The 15627-nt window shown below is 32.5% G+C and overlaps 1 pseudogene across 1 annotated transcript in view; it reads right to left on the reverse strand.

Moving 5' to 3' along the window:
• LOC143224804 (guanine nucleotide-binding protein G(q) subunit alpha-like) overlaps positions 1-15627 on the reverse strand; it is a 45385-nt pseudogene that overhangs the window by 11679 nt on the left and 18079 nt on the right. The window contains exon 4 of the transcript XR_013013452.1: positions 3840-3968. The product of XR_013013452.1 is annotated as a guanine nucleotide-binding protein G(q) subunit alpha-like (transcript). The remainder of the gene's footprint in view (positions 1-3839; positions 3969-15627) is intronic.

A 15627-nucleotide genomic window follows, 5' to 3' on the forward strand; every position in this document is an offset into this window, starting at 1 on the left:
ACTTAGTTTAGTAGGTACTCATGTATAATGATCAGTGGTTTTATTTAGTTTAGTAGGTACTCATGTATAATGATCAGTGGTTTTATTTAGTTTAGTAGGTACTCATGTATAATGATCAGTGGTTTTACTTAGTTTAGTAGGTACTTATGTATAATGATCAGTGGTTTTACTTAGTTTAGTAGGTACTTATGTATAATGATCAGTGGTTTTATTTAGTTTAGTAGGTACTTATGTATAATAATCAACGAGTTAGGTTTGAAACTGAATTTGGAAAATTATTTCATTTTGTATTAACGTTTAACCAAAGGTAATTTAATGTTCTTATCTATATAAATATAATAGTACTGTCCGTTACACCCATGTAACTGCTTCATAGGGTACGGATTTGGCCTTCAAAATTTGTATGGAGGTTCCCAAAGTCCAGGAAAACAAACATACCAATCTTCAGTTCTGCATTTCGTGATTTTATGATTGTTTTTGGATTTTTGCCACTAGTTTGCCCCCTGTCAATGGATCTTTACCAAATCTGGCATGAAGGGTTGATGGATCAATACAGAAATACATGGAAATTTGAAGTTTCACATTTTGTGTTTTGAAGTTTTTATGTTTTTTATATTTTCATACAAGTGAAGCAACTTTTCATGTCCAAGGACAACCTTTCATTAATCATGTATATAACTTCCATCCAGAAGACAAGTACTCTAACTAGTCTACTAATATAGTTCTATTACTTTGAGATCAAAACCCATAACACATGAAAGTAATGTACAACCTAATTTAAGTTAATAATAAACCACAAAATATTTTTGTCTTATAAACAGTTATTGTCACTTTTAATCCCAATTTGTGTGTGTACTCAAAAATATAATTTACATTTTGTCATTAAAAGCAATAATGGCTAAAACACACTGAAATAATAGAGAAAAAAATGGAATGACATCACCTAAGTAAATGCTGTTTGTCAAGCCTTCTGTTGTAGTTCGTAAACTTCTGAGTGTGGATGGTTCCTTTAATCTTTGTTCCAGAGTTTTCATAGGCTTTCATTTAATCAAAATTTTTCACTATTTTTTCTTGTATTTCTAATCACTTACACCTTTTTTAAACTTGTGTTTATTATGTGTACAGTTAATCATTAAGAAAAAAACCAACAAAATAAAACTTTAACAAAGTCAAGAGCACCACCTGCTGTGAAGTTCTCAAGACCACACACACACTGACCTTTTACTTTTCTTGGTGACAAAATTTAGTATTCAAATTTTTTCTTTTGTCCATGCCAACATTTGATGCCAGTGAAATCTAAACATTGGTGTTTCACTTTGAAATGTTCTCATATGCCATGATTTTTGTTACATACATATACACGCATATTCACTGCTTAAAAGTTGGTGACCATTTTGGAGACTGGTCATTTTTTTTGTAACGTTAATGTCAACAATGTAGTACATCATGTAACATACACTAATTAAATGTGTCATAAAACAACAGAGAGTTTTATGTGAAATTTGTTATAATTAATCATGTAACAATATCAGTTAATGAATGCAACATGGCAACTACTGAACTTTTTCTGCTTATGATACAAAAAAAACTATCACATACAAATATTTCTTGTAAGAGGAATTCAAAACATACTATATGTTTAGAGTTGTAACAAAATGTGATGTATTTTGGATGAATGATTACAGAACATGTTAAAAAAGCTAGCAGCTCCTTCCAAATTTATCTTAAACTTTTTATTCTTATTATTATAATTTTCTAACAAATAAAATCTTTTCTTTTTAACCAATAAACACTACATTTGACTACCAATTTGTTGTCAGATTCAAACATGTGCACTCCTTAGAATGACTGCTGGTGGACTTCAAACCTGAAGCCTCGGGAACCATAAAGATGAGTGATATCCACTAAATTGGAGTTGTTGCTTATCCAATGATGGTTTCACATGTTGATTTTCAGCAGTGGTGTAGGAATTTGTGCTAACTTTAGTGTATTATTTGTTAAAAGAGTTCTCGGTTAAGTAATTATGGAAGACTAATCCCCCCCTCTTACCCATATGGGTCAGATAATAAATTATGGTTTAAATATCCTTTGCAGATCATACTTTGACCATCATTAAAATAATAAAGATAGAATATCTTAAATGCATAATCAGTTTCTATATGAAAGGTCTTACAAAGCGTACTCAGTAAAACCTGCAGCTGTAACATCCTAATGATACTTCTCATTATAATGGAAGAATGTAACCTTCGGTATCTACTGCTCTCCTCGTGAATGTGGTATTGTTCTTAAATTCTCCATTCAAATTGCTTCATGAAACTGTCAACATATTTTTTACCACATTAATCAGAATCTTTGACAATTCATCAGTTGTATTATCTGCAAATAACATAATATTTAATAAAAATAACAACAGAACACTGGTGCTATGCCAGAACAATGTGCCAAAAGACCTAATTGACAAAAAAGATAACAATCAAAGAAGCCTTCCTCAGAAGCTACAAATGATCCCTCTAATCAGATCTTGCATCAAATTAACCCTAAGGAAAGAGGACAAATATCCAATCAGCATACCCAATATGGGAAAGTGATGTAAGAAAATGTATAACTCTGAGCTTTATCTTCACAACAGTTGGTAAGATTTTGTTAAATATTACAAGTATTTAATACATGAAGAATGACAATATTTTAGTTAAGTAGTTTAACTAAAGATTTGTTATTTTGTATTCTGAATATTTTGACTATTATAATTAATGCACTGTCCAGTGAAATGTTTAAAAGTTGGAAAAAAATGTACATACCATTTAATTTAACAAAAAGAATAATCTAAAAAAATCTTCTTTTGGCTATATTTTTAGTGGTTACACATATGCAGTTTATTTTTGATGTTTTGTTTTCATTTCTAATCTTTTAGCCTACAACAGAATGTTGGGACACTTACCTACTACACTGAAGATAAATACAGTTTAAATGTCTGTTTAACAAACATATTTATAGGTGAGAAACATGCCATAATGCTTGGGCAAAAGCAGCAACAATACTGAAAATATTTGAAAAGTTCTCTGGAGAATATTTTGTGCCAATTTTAAACTGTTGGGAGACAGTATTTCAAAAGGTGGTCTTTACTGATTTCAAACATCTTGCTCAATTAACTGTATTCAAATGAGAAATTATAACTGTATGTAGGAAGTGGGTGTCACCAGTTCCAAGAAATTTACACCTTCCAAGTAGCTTGAAAGAAGAATGGTTACAGAGAGAACAATAAACATTGATTTCTCTCTCTATGTATATATATACATGGAAGTTTTAGTACAGTCATTTTCAAGTTCACAATTTGTGAAGTTGTGCACCAATCAGCAATCTGAAGTTTAAGAACTTTTCTATGCAGACCACTAAAACCAAACTTTATATTAAACCATAAAAATAGTACTTAGAGGTCAATTTATTCTATTTCTTTATTTGACAGTATAAAATAAAGGTAAATACATCTTGACCACATGAACTTTATTTTTAATGCTCCAAAACAAACAATGACATTTTTCAAGATGTTATATAAGCCTTAGCTTTGGTTATGTGAAGCACTACAATTATTACAAAGGCAAGCATGGCTATTTTATTTTTTTTATTTCTTTATATCTTTCTTTTTTATTTGTGTGTGTATGTGTGGACATTTCTTGATGTCTAAACCAGGTCCTTTAAAATAGTATCACCCCATTAAGGATAAAAAATTAATTTAAACCTTAAAATTACGTTCACTGTTTCTTCTAGGAAGAAGCAGTTTATGGCAAACAAAAGAAAATATCTTTTACATTAGAGTAATTGTAAACAAAAAAAAACGATACCTGAAGATAATGGAGTCGAGGTCAAAGGGATACTCAATGATGCCTGTTGTAGGTACTCTAACTCTAAGAATATCTTGTTGTTCAGGAAGGTAGTTGGGTTGTGCTATCCTGTCAATGTCACTCAAGTAACTGCACAAAAGAAAAAATATAAGGCTTAAGAATAGCTTTACATGATGGACAACATACTTTTTGGAAAAATCTTTAACGTCAGACACACACTTGGTAATACATACACACACACACACACATGCACAAAAGACAGAAAAAATTGATTCCTTCATACAATATTTAGAAATCATAAATACTGAAAATCATTCTTGCAAAGTTTTGTAAAGAACACTACTGAAAGCTACAGGAAGACTTAACTGAAATCAAAGCATTTAAAGAAAACTGAAAAGAGATATAATGGAAATCAGCATTTGAAGGAATATTCAGATTTTTCTTATTAAAATCAGTTACCTGAAATAAAGAAATTTTCGTTCAATTATCAAGTCTGTGTGTCATTAAAGTAGCAGTATAATGAATGGCCCCCATTCTGGTTATACTGCAGGTATAACATATACAGTACCTCATAAAATGGTTTAATCATCTTAATATAGTTTGATGAGTTACTACTCAACATGTTTGACACAAGAAAACACAACTTTTACTTTAAGGCATGCTCTGACAAATGAATATCTACACATCTTGTACTCACCACTATATACAAACAAGTATTTATAAGTAACATTTTCATGTTCCTTTGAAATCATTACTTGGTTACAAAGCTTATCATGCCTTTTATAGAGTCAACAAGACGTTATCACATTTACACAGTTTCACTGATATGATTAACTACTGTGAAAACTGTTACACCATTTAGATACTAACAGATAACCTGAAAGCGACACGAAAAACAACCAGATTCTGGTGAGGTGGTAACTTGACTGTCCAAGGATATTAGAAAGAAAACTCAGATGATTGCTATGGATATCCAGACATGAAAACCAGTAGATTAATTTTTTAATTTTTCCTATAAATACAAAGTATGATGGAAGTATATAGCTGTAACATTTAAGTCAAAACTTTCCTCACTTCTTGCTCATTAAGGACAAGAGAAAGTTAAAAAGATTACAATTAATGTGATAGATACGACTGAGCATTATCAAACTAAAATAGAAGCTGCTAGAAAGGTCGCATTTATGGCCTAAGTACCTGGGTAGATGAGACAATTATCTGAAGGTTGGTAATTAATCTGACACCCTACACCTAACAAACCCTACATATGAAAGATAAAGAGAGTACTGGTGAGAAGAACATTTCTACAATTCATACTCTACATGGTGAAAATGTGTTTTAAATGTATAAAACAAATTCTGACCTTTTTATAGGGTGACCTATAAGAATAGTTTAGTATCAATTTAAAGATTTTTTTTCTGTTTTTCTAACAAAATGCAGTACAATTGAGCATATTAAAAACTTGTTTCGTTTTTATTTTCATTACTTTAATTTTATTTATTATTCACAAACACCTTCACATACACAAGACCTAAAATTTCTTATTTTAAAGTCACTCTTTCATATCATTTTAAACAATATACTCTGTGAAACTTGACTTAATAAGATCACTACAAGTTTCTGAGTAGCTAATGCAAGTCTTGCTATATTTTGTTCCAACAATAAAATTAGTGGATGAAATTGTTTGAAACTTCCTAAGAACTTTCATAAACACACATAGTTTAAGAAATATAAAGCACGTTACTTTAGACACATTAGGAAGTGGTATTTATGAGATATGATTATGATATTTATATTTATTCCAGATTCTTACTTATGTTTTAGTACATTAATTTGAAATCACTAAGAACTTCTTTATAACCATATACCTTCCTTATACTTTCAAATATACAAAATTGAAAATAATACTTAAAAGTGAACGTAAACAATGTGTATCTTAAATAGCACTTCACATTTATATATGCACATGAAAAACATTTGAATTTTTTTCATAAATGTACTGTTATTTCAAGTTTTTTAATTGCAGCCTTACTTTTGCTTATTGTGCCAATAAAAACCTGAAGTCAGCAGCATGAACTTTGTAGGCTTTCCATAAGTTATCACAACTGTTTTGGGTTACTTGTGTTTAGTCTAGCACAGGTGAATTTGAAATTACTGAAGTAGGAAAGTAAGAGAGCATTCAGTATTTGAATGTCATTTCATTCAACTCATATCCTTGCACACCGTTTCACTACACAGACAAAACTTTAACTGCCACTAACAGTGAACATATGTAGTAGTTACCATACAGGCAGTTTGAATAACACCATCTGACACTATTAACATGATACATCCTGTTACAAGAGATTATCAAAGGATACAGACATCCTAAATTACAAAGAAAATCACTTTACAGCTCTTGAAAGATTAGTCATATTCGCATTCCTCTTGTTATAGGCAAAGTTTATACTGGAATTGCAAACTCAAGCTCTTCAGTGTATAAACACCCCAACTGCGAGAATGACACAGATTCACCTCTATTATTGAGACAAACGTGTTTAGTGTGTTTCGCATCCAACATATGGCTTTTACTGTTGCCATTGTACTCAAGTTTTAAACCCTTTGCAAAATATCAGAATACTTTTTATATATCAGTGACTGTTTTTAACTATAAAGCAACAACAACAAAAGTGTGCATTTTACTACAAAGTAAAGATAGGAAAAAGGAAAATACAAACTTATGCAGTACTAGTAGCAATAGTACATACATATCACATAAGGTTATTTTTTGAAACACAATCATTTTTATTATGAACTAAATATAATGTTAAACTCAATTACTGAACTTAAAATTGCTAATTTTAATGCAAAAGAATATAAAAAATTACAAATTCATTCAGTTCAAATTACTAAGCCTAATTCACTTAACGATCATCTACTTGACAGATCTTAACCCTAACATCCATAGATCAACGTTTTTCCTAAGAAATACCTAATTTAAGTTTTCAATAAAATGATTAATATAAATATATATAGATACAATACAGCTTGATTTAAGCTACAATAGAATAATAAAAAGTCTCACACATCCCATGAAGTTTTGTCAAAAAGCAAATAAATTTTCTGAGGTTTATAAATAAAATACTATTGACCACTACAAACAGAACCTCTGTATAAAATGGCAGCTACTATAAAAAGCACCACCCATGCTATATAGTAAAATCCAGAGAAAAAGGTTTCATCATGTGCTTTGCTTATCGTCCTATGATTGGCCAAATATGAAATAAGCAGCAATTGTAATAACATAGCACTGAAATCGACACCATAAACTAGGATTGGTTACAACTTTTACAACTGAGGTTTAACAACCCCTCATGCTGTTTTATAAAGAAAACAGACTAGAATAATATTTACGTGCCAATCATGGAATCAGCACTAGAGTGAAATGAAAAACTTTTTCCCTGGTGGGTGCTTATAGCCTCAAACATATTTTGGGATTTTATTATATGTTTCTTCAAACTTCATTACGTATTGTTTGAATTTTGAATTTTGCACAAGGCTACTTGAGGGCTATCTGCTCTAGGTGTCCCTAATTTAGCAGTGTAAGACAAGAGGAAAGACAGCTAGTCATCACCACTCACTGCCAATTCTTGGGATACTCTTTTACCAATGAATAGTGGGATTGACCATCACATTATAACACCTCCAACCCTTCATTAAGTAATACAAATTAGTAAACATAACTAAATGTTAACTATCTGCATAAAGTAAAATCTAAAAATCATTAAAAGATAAATTCTCTACAATTTCTTTTTCAATTCACAAATTCAATTTTGCTCTCACAATAAGACCAAATGGCCCGAGTAGGTAAAACAACAAAAATTACTGTCCATGTTGTTAATTAAAAAAATACCAAAATTTAACAGTTAACTACCTATTTAATTGTAATTGTGTTATTTCATCAAGTTATAGCTTCAGCATAGCAGTTCATACCAGTTTTATTTTTAATATACAAACTTTTATCTCACAGCTCCATCTCTTGTCCAATTTGACATCTAATTACAACTGTGATTATTGAGGATTCCTTTTTTGTTTTTAATTGATTTATTGAATAATAATATTTTTAAGCAACCCCCTTTTAGTAAAGAACTATTCCAATAAGCTTTATTTTTCCTCAAGTAATTTCAATGACTAATTACACAGTGATCATCTCAGTATTTTGTATACTACTAACAGTAAAAAGTATGAAGTGAATACTGAATTTTGAGTGGTTCATTATTTTGGATAAAGAAAGCATTAAAAACAATAATTTAATTTCTAGTTAGGTGTTTAGAATAATAATACCTTTGAAGGATTATTTTTTAGTCTTCACAGTTTTTAAACACCTGTTAATGTTTATGATAACATTTTGCTGTTAGTTACCCTATTTGTAGTTTAAGTATTTCAAATAATGAAAACCTGGTACTGAAATGAGGCCTTAAATTATTTTAGATTTCATTGTAGTCATAATTTCAGTTCTGAACTTTCATGCTTTTTCATTTGCGTTATGCACTAATAAAAATTTTTTAATCTATCTCACAAGCTGAAATACCTATCACCTGATAGAGAACGTTTAAGTCAACATTTTCTCAAATAAAAAATACACGTCCAATAATACTTACCTTCCCTCACGCTGAAGATATTACTGGACTGCTAGTGTTTCTTCGTTTGCTCATTTATGCATTGGTCTGATTTTTAATTGCTTGCTTCAGTCTATCATTCCACACTTAACCCTATTCCGATGGATACCAGCTCAAAAACCATGTCATCATGTTTGCTGGCATGCATTCAAAGCTTTATTGAACTGCTATTTTATAAATTTATGTCAATATGTCTGGTATCAAATTGTGGAATATAATTCAAATTTCAGTATTAAATGATTGTTAATTTCATAACTTAAAAGTAAATATAAAAAAAAACACTTAAATATTGATTTATATGAGTCACGTGATATGTTGAATGCAATACTGATTCAGATTAAATGTTTGTGATGTTAAAATAGTAATTTCATAGTTTCATACAAACTAGAAGCTTAAATTACCAATATTGATAAGCTAGAATATTAACACAAGAACTCCATATCTTTCCTATGCACTGAGATATTGGTTATGTACTTAACAAAACCCAGTAATCCAGCTCACCTCTTTCTATTTTTGGTGACAATCCCTTACATATAATTACTTAAATATATGACACGTGAATAACCAATTAAAAGTTCAGAATGTTCCCACAGTCACTCTCTGTCATTTTAAAGTGCTTCCCAGTCATCTCGTTCTTCTGAACCAAGATATCAAGAAGGTAGATTATCTTTAGTCTGCTTGAATTTATATATATAACCATAAATTTTAAGCCATAAACAAAACACATTAAAATTAAATAAACTATGCTGCACATTTTAAAAAAGATCCTAGGGTACATGCTACAATGTGGAATTATAAAATGTATCTTTGGTTTGGGAGGTGACTGCAAAAGTAGCTTTCACATTGTTGTGGGGATACATCATCTATTAAGTTTTAACCTCCAATTCGCTAGTCTCACATAAGAAGATCAGAAACTTAGGAATTAGGAGAACAATATGTGGGTACTTAAGCCCACAATGTCCCACATCTATATCACTCTTCACTGCCAGCAGACAGTCGTGGGAAGGTGGTGGTGAGTTTGGAGTTTTATGGTGCAAAGTAACTAGACTATCTGCTCCAAACATCCAGTAAAAGGATAACAGTAAAAGTGATAAAATTCATAAAATAGAATCAAGGTAAAACAAAGTTGAATTTTTGAATTGAAACTGAAACAGCATAAAATCCAATTTGTATGTCTAGTGTACAGCAATACGAGAGAAATTATAGTAATACTAGTTTTAAAGGATATTTTGTAGCATAAGTTGAATGGTCATAACTTGCCAGGATGACTAACATATGTACAAACATCAGCATTAGTCATATGAAGTTGGCCTTTCCAGTCCTGGTTTTGAGTTATTTGCTGTCACTGCCATTTTCTAATTTCATATCAAAATAGTTGTACTTCAAAAAGGAATTTAGAATATGGTTTAATTTATGAATTAAAAACTTAAAGTGTTAAAAAGGTCAATGGTCTTTAAAATACTGAAAACATTTCTAAGGTGGGCAGTGTCGCCATTGCTGATGATGCTGTCCAACGTTATGGGTAAACCTCAGGATAAAACACGTCTAAAATGGTGCTGTGGTTGAGATTTGGGAAAGAATGGGAACGTGTGAAACCCACACAGGCCTGGAATCGCTGATTCATTAAAAAAATGTTTAATAAAAATTGGTAAATTGCCTTGCAACCCATACAAGTGGAGGTCTGACAAGACACCATACCACCATGTTGTACCATAAGCTTTCTCAAGGTAAAAAAAAATACACAAACAAGATGTCGTCATTTGAGAAAGGTTTCCCTGATTGGCATTTTAAGTCCAATCAGGAGGTCCACAGTGAAGTGATGTATTTGGAATCCACACTGAATGGGTGAAAGGAGGTTGTTTATTTATTTACTCTTCTATGTTCTAAGAAAAATAAATTTAAAAACTTATTTGTACATAGTAATAATTTATATATAATGTGTGATAATTAAAATGTGACTCTATTTAACCAAATACTAGTCCACTAAAACACAGCCAACAGAGGTTACTTTGTAAAGACTAAAGATCAGTTTTACATTATTGGATACAGTAAGCATGAATGCATGTGCACTGCATCAAAGCAAGTCATGTAATGTTAGTCAGGCATGGCTGTGAAGTCAATATAATAAATAAAATACATCTGTATACATAAAAATATATAATGTTTTGAGATTTAAGCAATTTAGCCTAAATATGTATTTTTAGTTTATAATCTGTTATAATCTGTAGCCAATGAAAAAAAACTTGTATTTGTTTCCTACTTTTTAGGGTGGTTACAAAGTCAGTCAAATTTATGCAGTTAAAGTAGATAAAATAACAGACAAAATATAAAGTCCAATTAAAAACAAATATTTGAAATGTAGATTTTTGGGACAAAAACAATATCACAAAAATCATTTTGCACTTGGTCTAGTAACAAAACAAACAAATCTTTAGTAAAAATACTTCTTTCAAATATCCGATTTCTTGTGCACAAAACAAATTTGTGCAAACTTTACTAAGAGTATCAAATTTTGTGAAGACACCCATACTGCATCAAAAGTTACAATATAAATACTTAACTCTTACTTTATACTAAGCCCATTGCAAAACAGGATAGTTACACTTAGCAATATTTGAATCCTGACATTCACCACATACTTCAAAGTACCCTCTATCTTGAAACTGTACATAAGAATACTGTCACTTTTTTAGACAGACCAAATCTGTATTCTCTAACACCAACACTTAAAACAATCCAGGACGCCTATGCCCTTTGTTTGACACCTAATTCATGCACTATAGGTGAAATTTCAAATGAGCAGTTACCACTGTTGGTCAGACTCTAACTAGATAACCTAGGTTCCACTACTCAGGGTTGAAATTATAGGTAAATGGTCCCTATATCCCATGGTGGTAGCTAGGACATTTGAACCAGAACAGATACACACATATTTGTGTTATGAGCGGATCTCAACCTTTAGCTCTCGACTGATGTATTCCAAGCTACCAGAATCAAGACAAGAATGTAACCAACACCAAAGTGGACAAACTTTCTCCTCAACCTGAAGAATTTCAAAAGGCAACTAGAAATGATGGGATCCTGTATATCATACTCAACCCAAAGTAACAAAACTAGAAATGATGGGATCCTGTATATCATACTCAACCCAAAGTAACAAAACTAGAAATGATGGGATCCTGTATATCATACTCAACCCAAAGTAACAAAACTAGAAATGATGGGATCCTGTATATCATACTCAACCCAAAGTAACAAAACTAGAAATGATGGGATCCTGTATATCATACTCAACCCAAAGTAACAAAACTAGAAATGATGGGATCCTGTATATCATACTCAACCCAAAGTAACAAAACTAGAAATGATGGGATCCTGTATATCATACTCAACCCAAAGTAACAAAACTAGAAATGATGGGATCCTGTATATCATACTCAACCCAAAGTAACAAAACTAGAAATGATGGGATCCTGTATATCATACTCAACCCAAAGTAACAAAACTAGAAATGATGGGATCCTGTATATCATACTCAACCCAAAGTAACAAAACTAGAAATGATGGGATCCTGTATATCATACTCAACCCAAAGTAACAAAACTAGAAATGATGGGATCCTGTATATCATACTCAACCCAAAGTAACAAAACTAGAAATGATGGGATCCTGTATATCATACTCAACCCAAAGTAACAAAACTAGAAATGATGGGATCCTGTATATCATACTCAACCCAAAGTAACAAAACTAGAAATGATGGGATCCTGTATATCATACTCAACCCAAAGTAACAAAACTAGAAATGATGGGATCCTGTATATCATACTCAACCCAAAGTAACAAAACTAGAAATGATGGGATCCTGTATATCATACTCAACCCAAAGTAACAAAACTAGAAATGATGGGATCCTGTATATCATACTCAACCCAAAGTAACAAAACTAGAAATGATGGGATCCTGTATATCATACTCAACCCAAAGTAACAAAACTAGAAATGATGGGATCCTGTATATCATACTCAACCCAAAGTAACAAAACTAGAAATGATGGGATCCTGTATATCATACTCAACCCAAAGTAACAAAACTAGAAATGATGGGATCCTGTATATCATACTCAACCCAAAGTAACAAAACTAGAAATGATGGGATCCTGTATATCATACTCAACCCAAAGTAACAAAACTAGAAATGATGGGATCCTGTATATCATACTCAACCCAAAGTAACAAAACTAGAAATGATGGGATCCTGTATATCATACTCAACCCAAAGTAACAAAACTAGAAATGATGGGATCCTGTATATCATACTCAACCCAAAGTAACAAAACTAGAAATGATGGGATCCTGTATATCATACTCAACCCAAAGTAACAAAACTCATACTTTCTGAAATTATGAACATTCATCCTGACTCCACATCTATGTGGACAAGGTAAATCTGCTTGTCCCTGGAATTATGGGAATGGCATGGTACATACTATGTTCAACCAAGGATCCACAAACAATGTACTGAACCAGTATTAACTAAAAAGAAGGGCTACACTCAATCCAACTGGATAGTCAAGTGTCAAATCTGATCCAGTATTATTAGCAGCCTCCTGCTTAGGCTGGTGTCTTTTCTACCAAAGTCTGGGAAAAAAACAAGAAGAAACTTCCAGGGTCTTGGAGAGGAAGGCCCCCAACTTCACCTTCTTTTCCAAGAGTGGAGGAAACTTACTTGAACATTCTGGAGAGAAAAACCTCCATCCACCAACTCAGTGACTGGAAACTGGGCATGGTAAGGACTCCCAAGCTGTAATAGTAGAATAACAGGGTAATGATGTATGTTTGGGAGCCCTGAGGAACGATTTTCTGAAAATGGTGCAATAAGATGAAGTTCCCTAAATTTTTCACACAAATTTTAATTCATTCAATCCAATGATAAGCAGAAATAGGGGTAATCATCTTATGCTTCACTCAGGACAGTCTACGAGTGATGGTCCAGCATAACAGCCATACCACAAAGTTTGCCTCTAAGTGGTCCTATGGAACACCTCAGATCTATACAGTCTGTTGCAACCTGTAGTAGCATCTTGTGAAAACATTATAAGAGACCCTGAAAGTAAAGACGACAAAATTAGTAATGAAGGTTCACCTTCTTGTAATAGATGTGGTTAAGATAGCTACAGAAGGTAATTGAAAACTCTCAAAAAAAGATATTGCTAGATCATGTAAATAATGAGATAAAGATAATTAGAGAAGGTTCACATACCAGCCTGCACAACAACCTCAATGGGTAACTCAACAGGGCTGCTAAAGGCATGAAAATGTGATGAATTTGATGAGACATGATTCACAGAAGTATCCTCACATCCAAAGGAAGCCCAGAATAAGCGATATGAATAATTTTTTGTACCCACATCCACAAAGTAACCAGCATTAAATACCAGGAAACTGAAGGATTCCAGTGAATAAAAAGTCTCTGTCTAGCACTTCTACAGTGTTAGTGTTGGCAACTTAACAACTCAAGGCCATCACTGGACATAAACAATTTTTATCCAAATGATCATAAAAGTGAGAAACAGCAGTCACATGAATTGGTGAAAAGGATTTATACCCTCTCCTGGCTGCTAGTGTCTTAGGCAAGAAGAACCTATCTGGATATCGGAGGATATGCATACAATGATAAAGCATCCCGTGCACATTCAGCATAAACAATTCCAATTGTGAGGTCCACAGACCAGCAGCAACAAAAGACAAACTTCAATGGAAAGGTTGCACATTGTATATGAAGCTAATATCCCAGTTACATAACTGAAACAACTGTTTAGGATGAAGGACCCAAAATGACTTGAGGAGGCTGGTGAACGCTGGGGACTCAAATAAATTTCATCTCAAGTATCTTTTGGTCGTCAATAAGGTCACCTTATATAAGACAACTGCAAAACCTATGTCAAAGAGCCAGGTAAAAAAACAAGTTCTGGTTGGCACTTATGCAGGAAGTGAATTCCCCTCCTCCCCAATAAAGATTCAGAAACAAAGAGACCTGTACAGAGTGCTCCCTTGAGTGTAAATATAAAACACTACCATGAAATTATCCAAGTGAAGCATGATAATCTTTTCCCCTTAATATATCATCCTTTGAATAGCAAGAAGTTCTAAAACATTGTGTAGGGAAGCCTTGTCATCTTTCTAAAGGGTCCAGAATTCCCAACTGTTGATAAATACACCCAATCACTGAAGCAAGGCATCCATGAGAAGATGGATCTCTAGACAAGGGTGGCAAAGGAACAACTACCACAGTATTATTCCAATCTATTCACCATTTGTGACTAAAAATGTTAATGTTGAATAAAGAGATTGTGGAATCCAGCAAACTGCTGTTCATTATCCATTGATTGAATATAGCCCAGTGAAGGAACAAGGGATTCAAGTGATGCTGACATCTTCAAAAAATAAAAACTATCCATGCAGCAAGAGAAGAAGAGGTGACTAGGAGTTGGACCGCTTGCTCCATAGCATGAAACTGGATAGGAGTCAGCCGAGCCCAACTGTTATGCACGATTGAGAGAGAAACAAGTATTCACCCTTAGACTTTTTGCTGTAAAGAAAAATTTCTACTCAAAAACAACCAGGAAATACCCAAAACATCACATACTTGATTTACTAACTGGAGAAAAGGACCTGGAGGTGACTGATCCCAGTTTGGCATCTGGAGAAGCCAACAGAATAAAATAAGGCACTGGAAAAAGGTTAATCTGAATTCTCTCCAGAATTTCTAGGATTACCTGCAAGCACTGCCTCAGAGACCACTGGAGAAACACCACCAAGTACATCTTAATCTCCTTATATATAAGGTCACAAACAACCTCAGTTGAGAATGATTTCTTCTCCCCAACTGTCGAGCAATCCTAGATATGAGGTGTGGGATAGGAGAGACCTGATTTTCCTCCATAGCAAAAAGTATAATAGATATAATAAAAGTATAATATAACCTAGGAATTCATACCATATATTGGTTTGCTAAACAATTTTTTTTTGAAGAATGAATAACAATTATGTAGCACAAAGTACTTTCAATGGTCGTAGTGCAGAGAAACCTGTTAGTGAACACTTTGTCAATGAAAAGTGATAATATTATAT

Source organism: Tachypleus tridentatus, chromosome 9, assembly GCF_004210375.1.
Source record: "Tachypleus tridentatus isolate NWPU-2018 chromosome 9, ASM421037v1, whole genome shotgun sequence".
Taxonomy (NCBI): domain Eukaryota; kingdom Metazoa; phylum Arthropoda; class Merostomata; order Xiphosura; family Limulidae; genus Tachypleus; species Tachypleus tridentatus.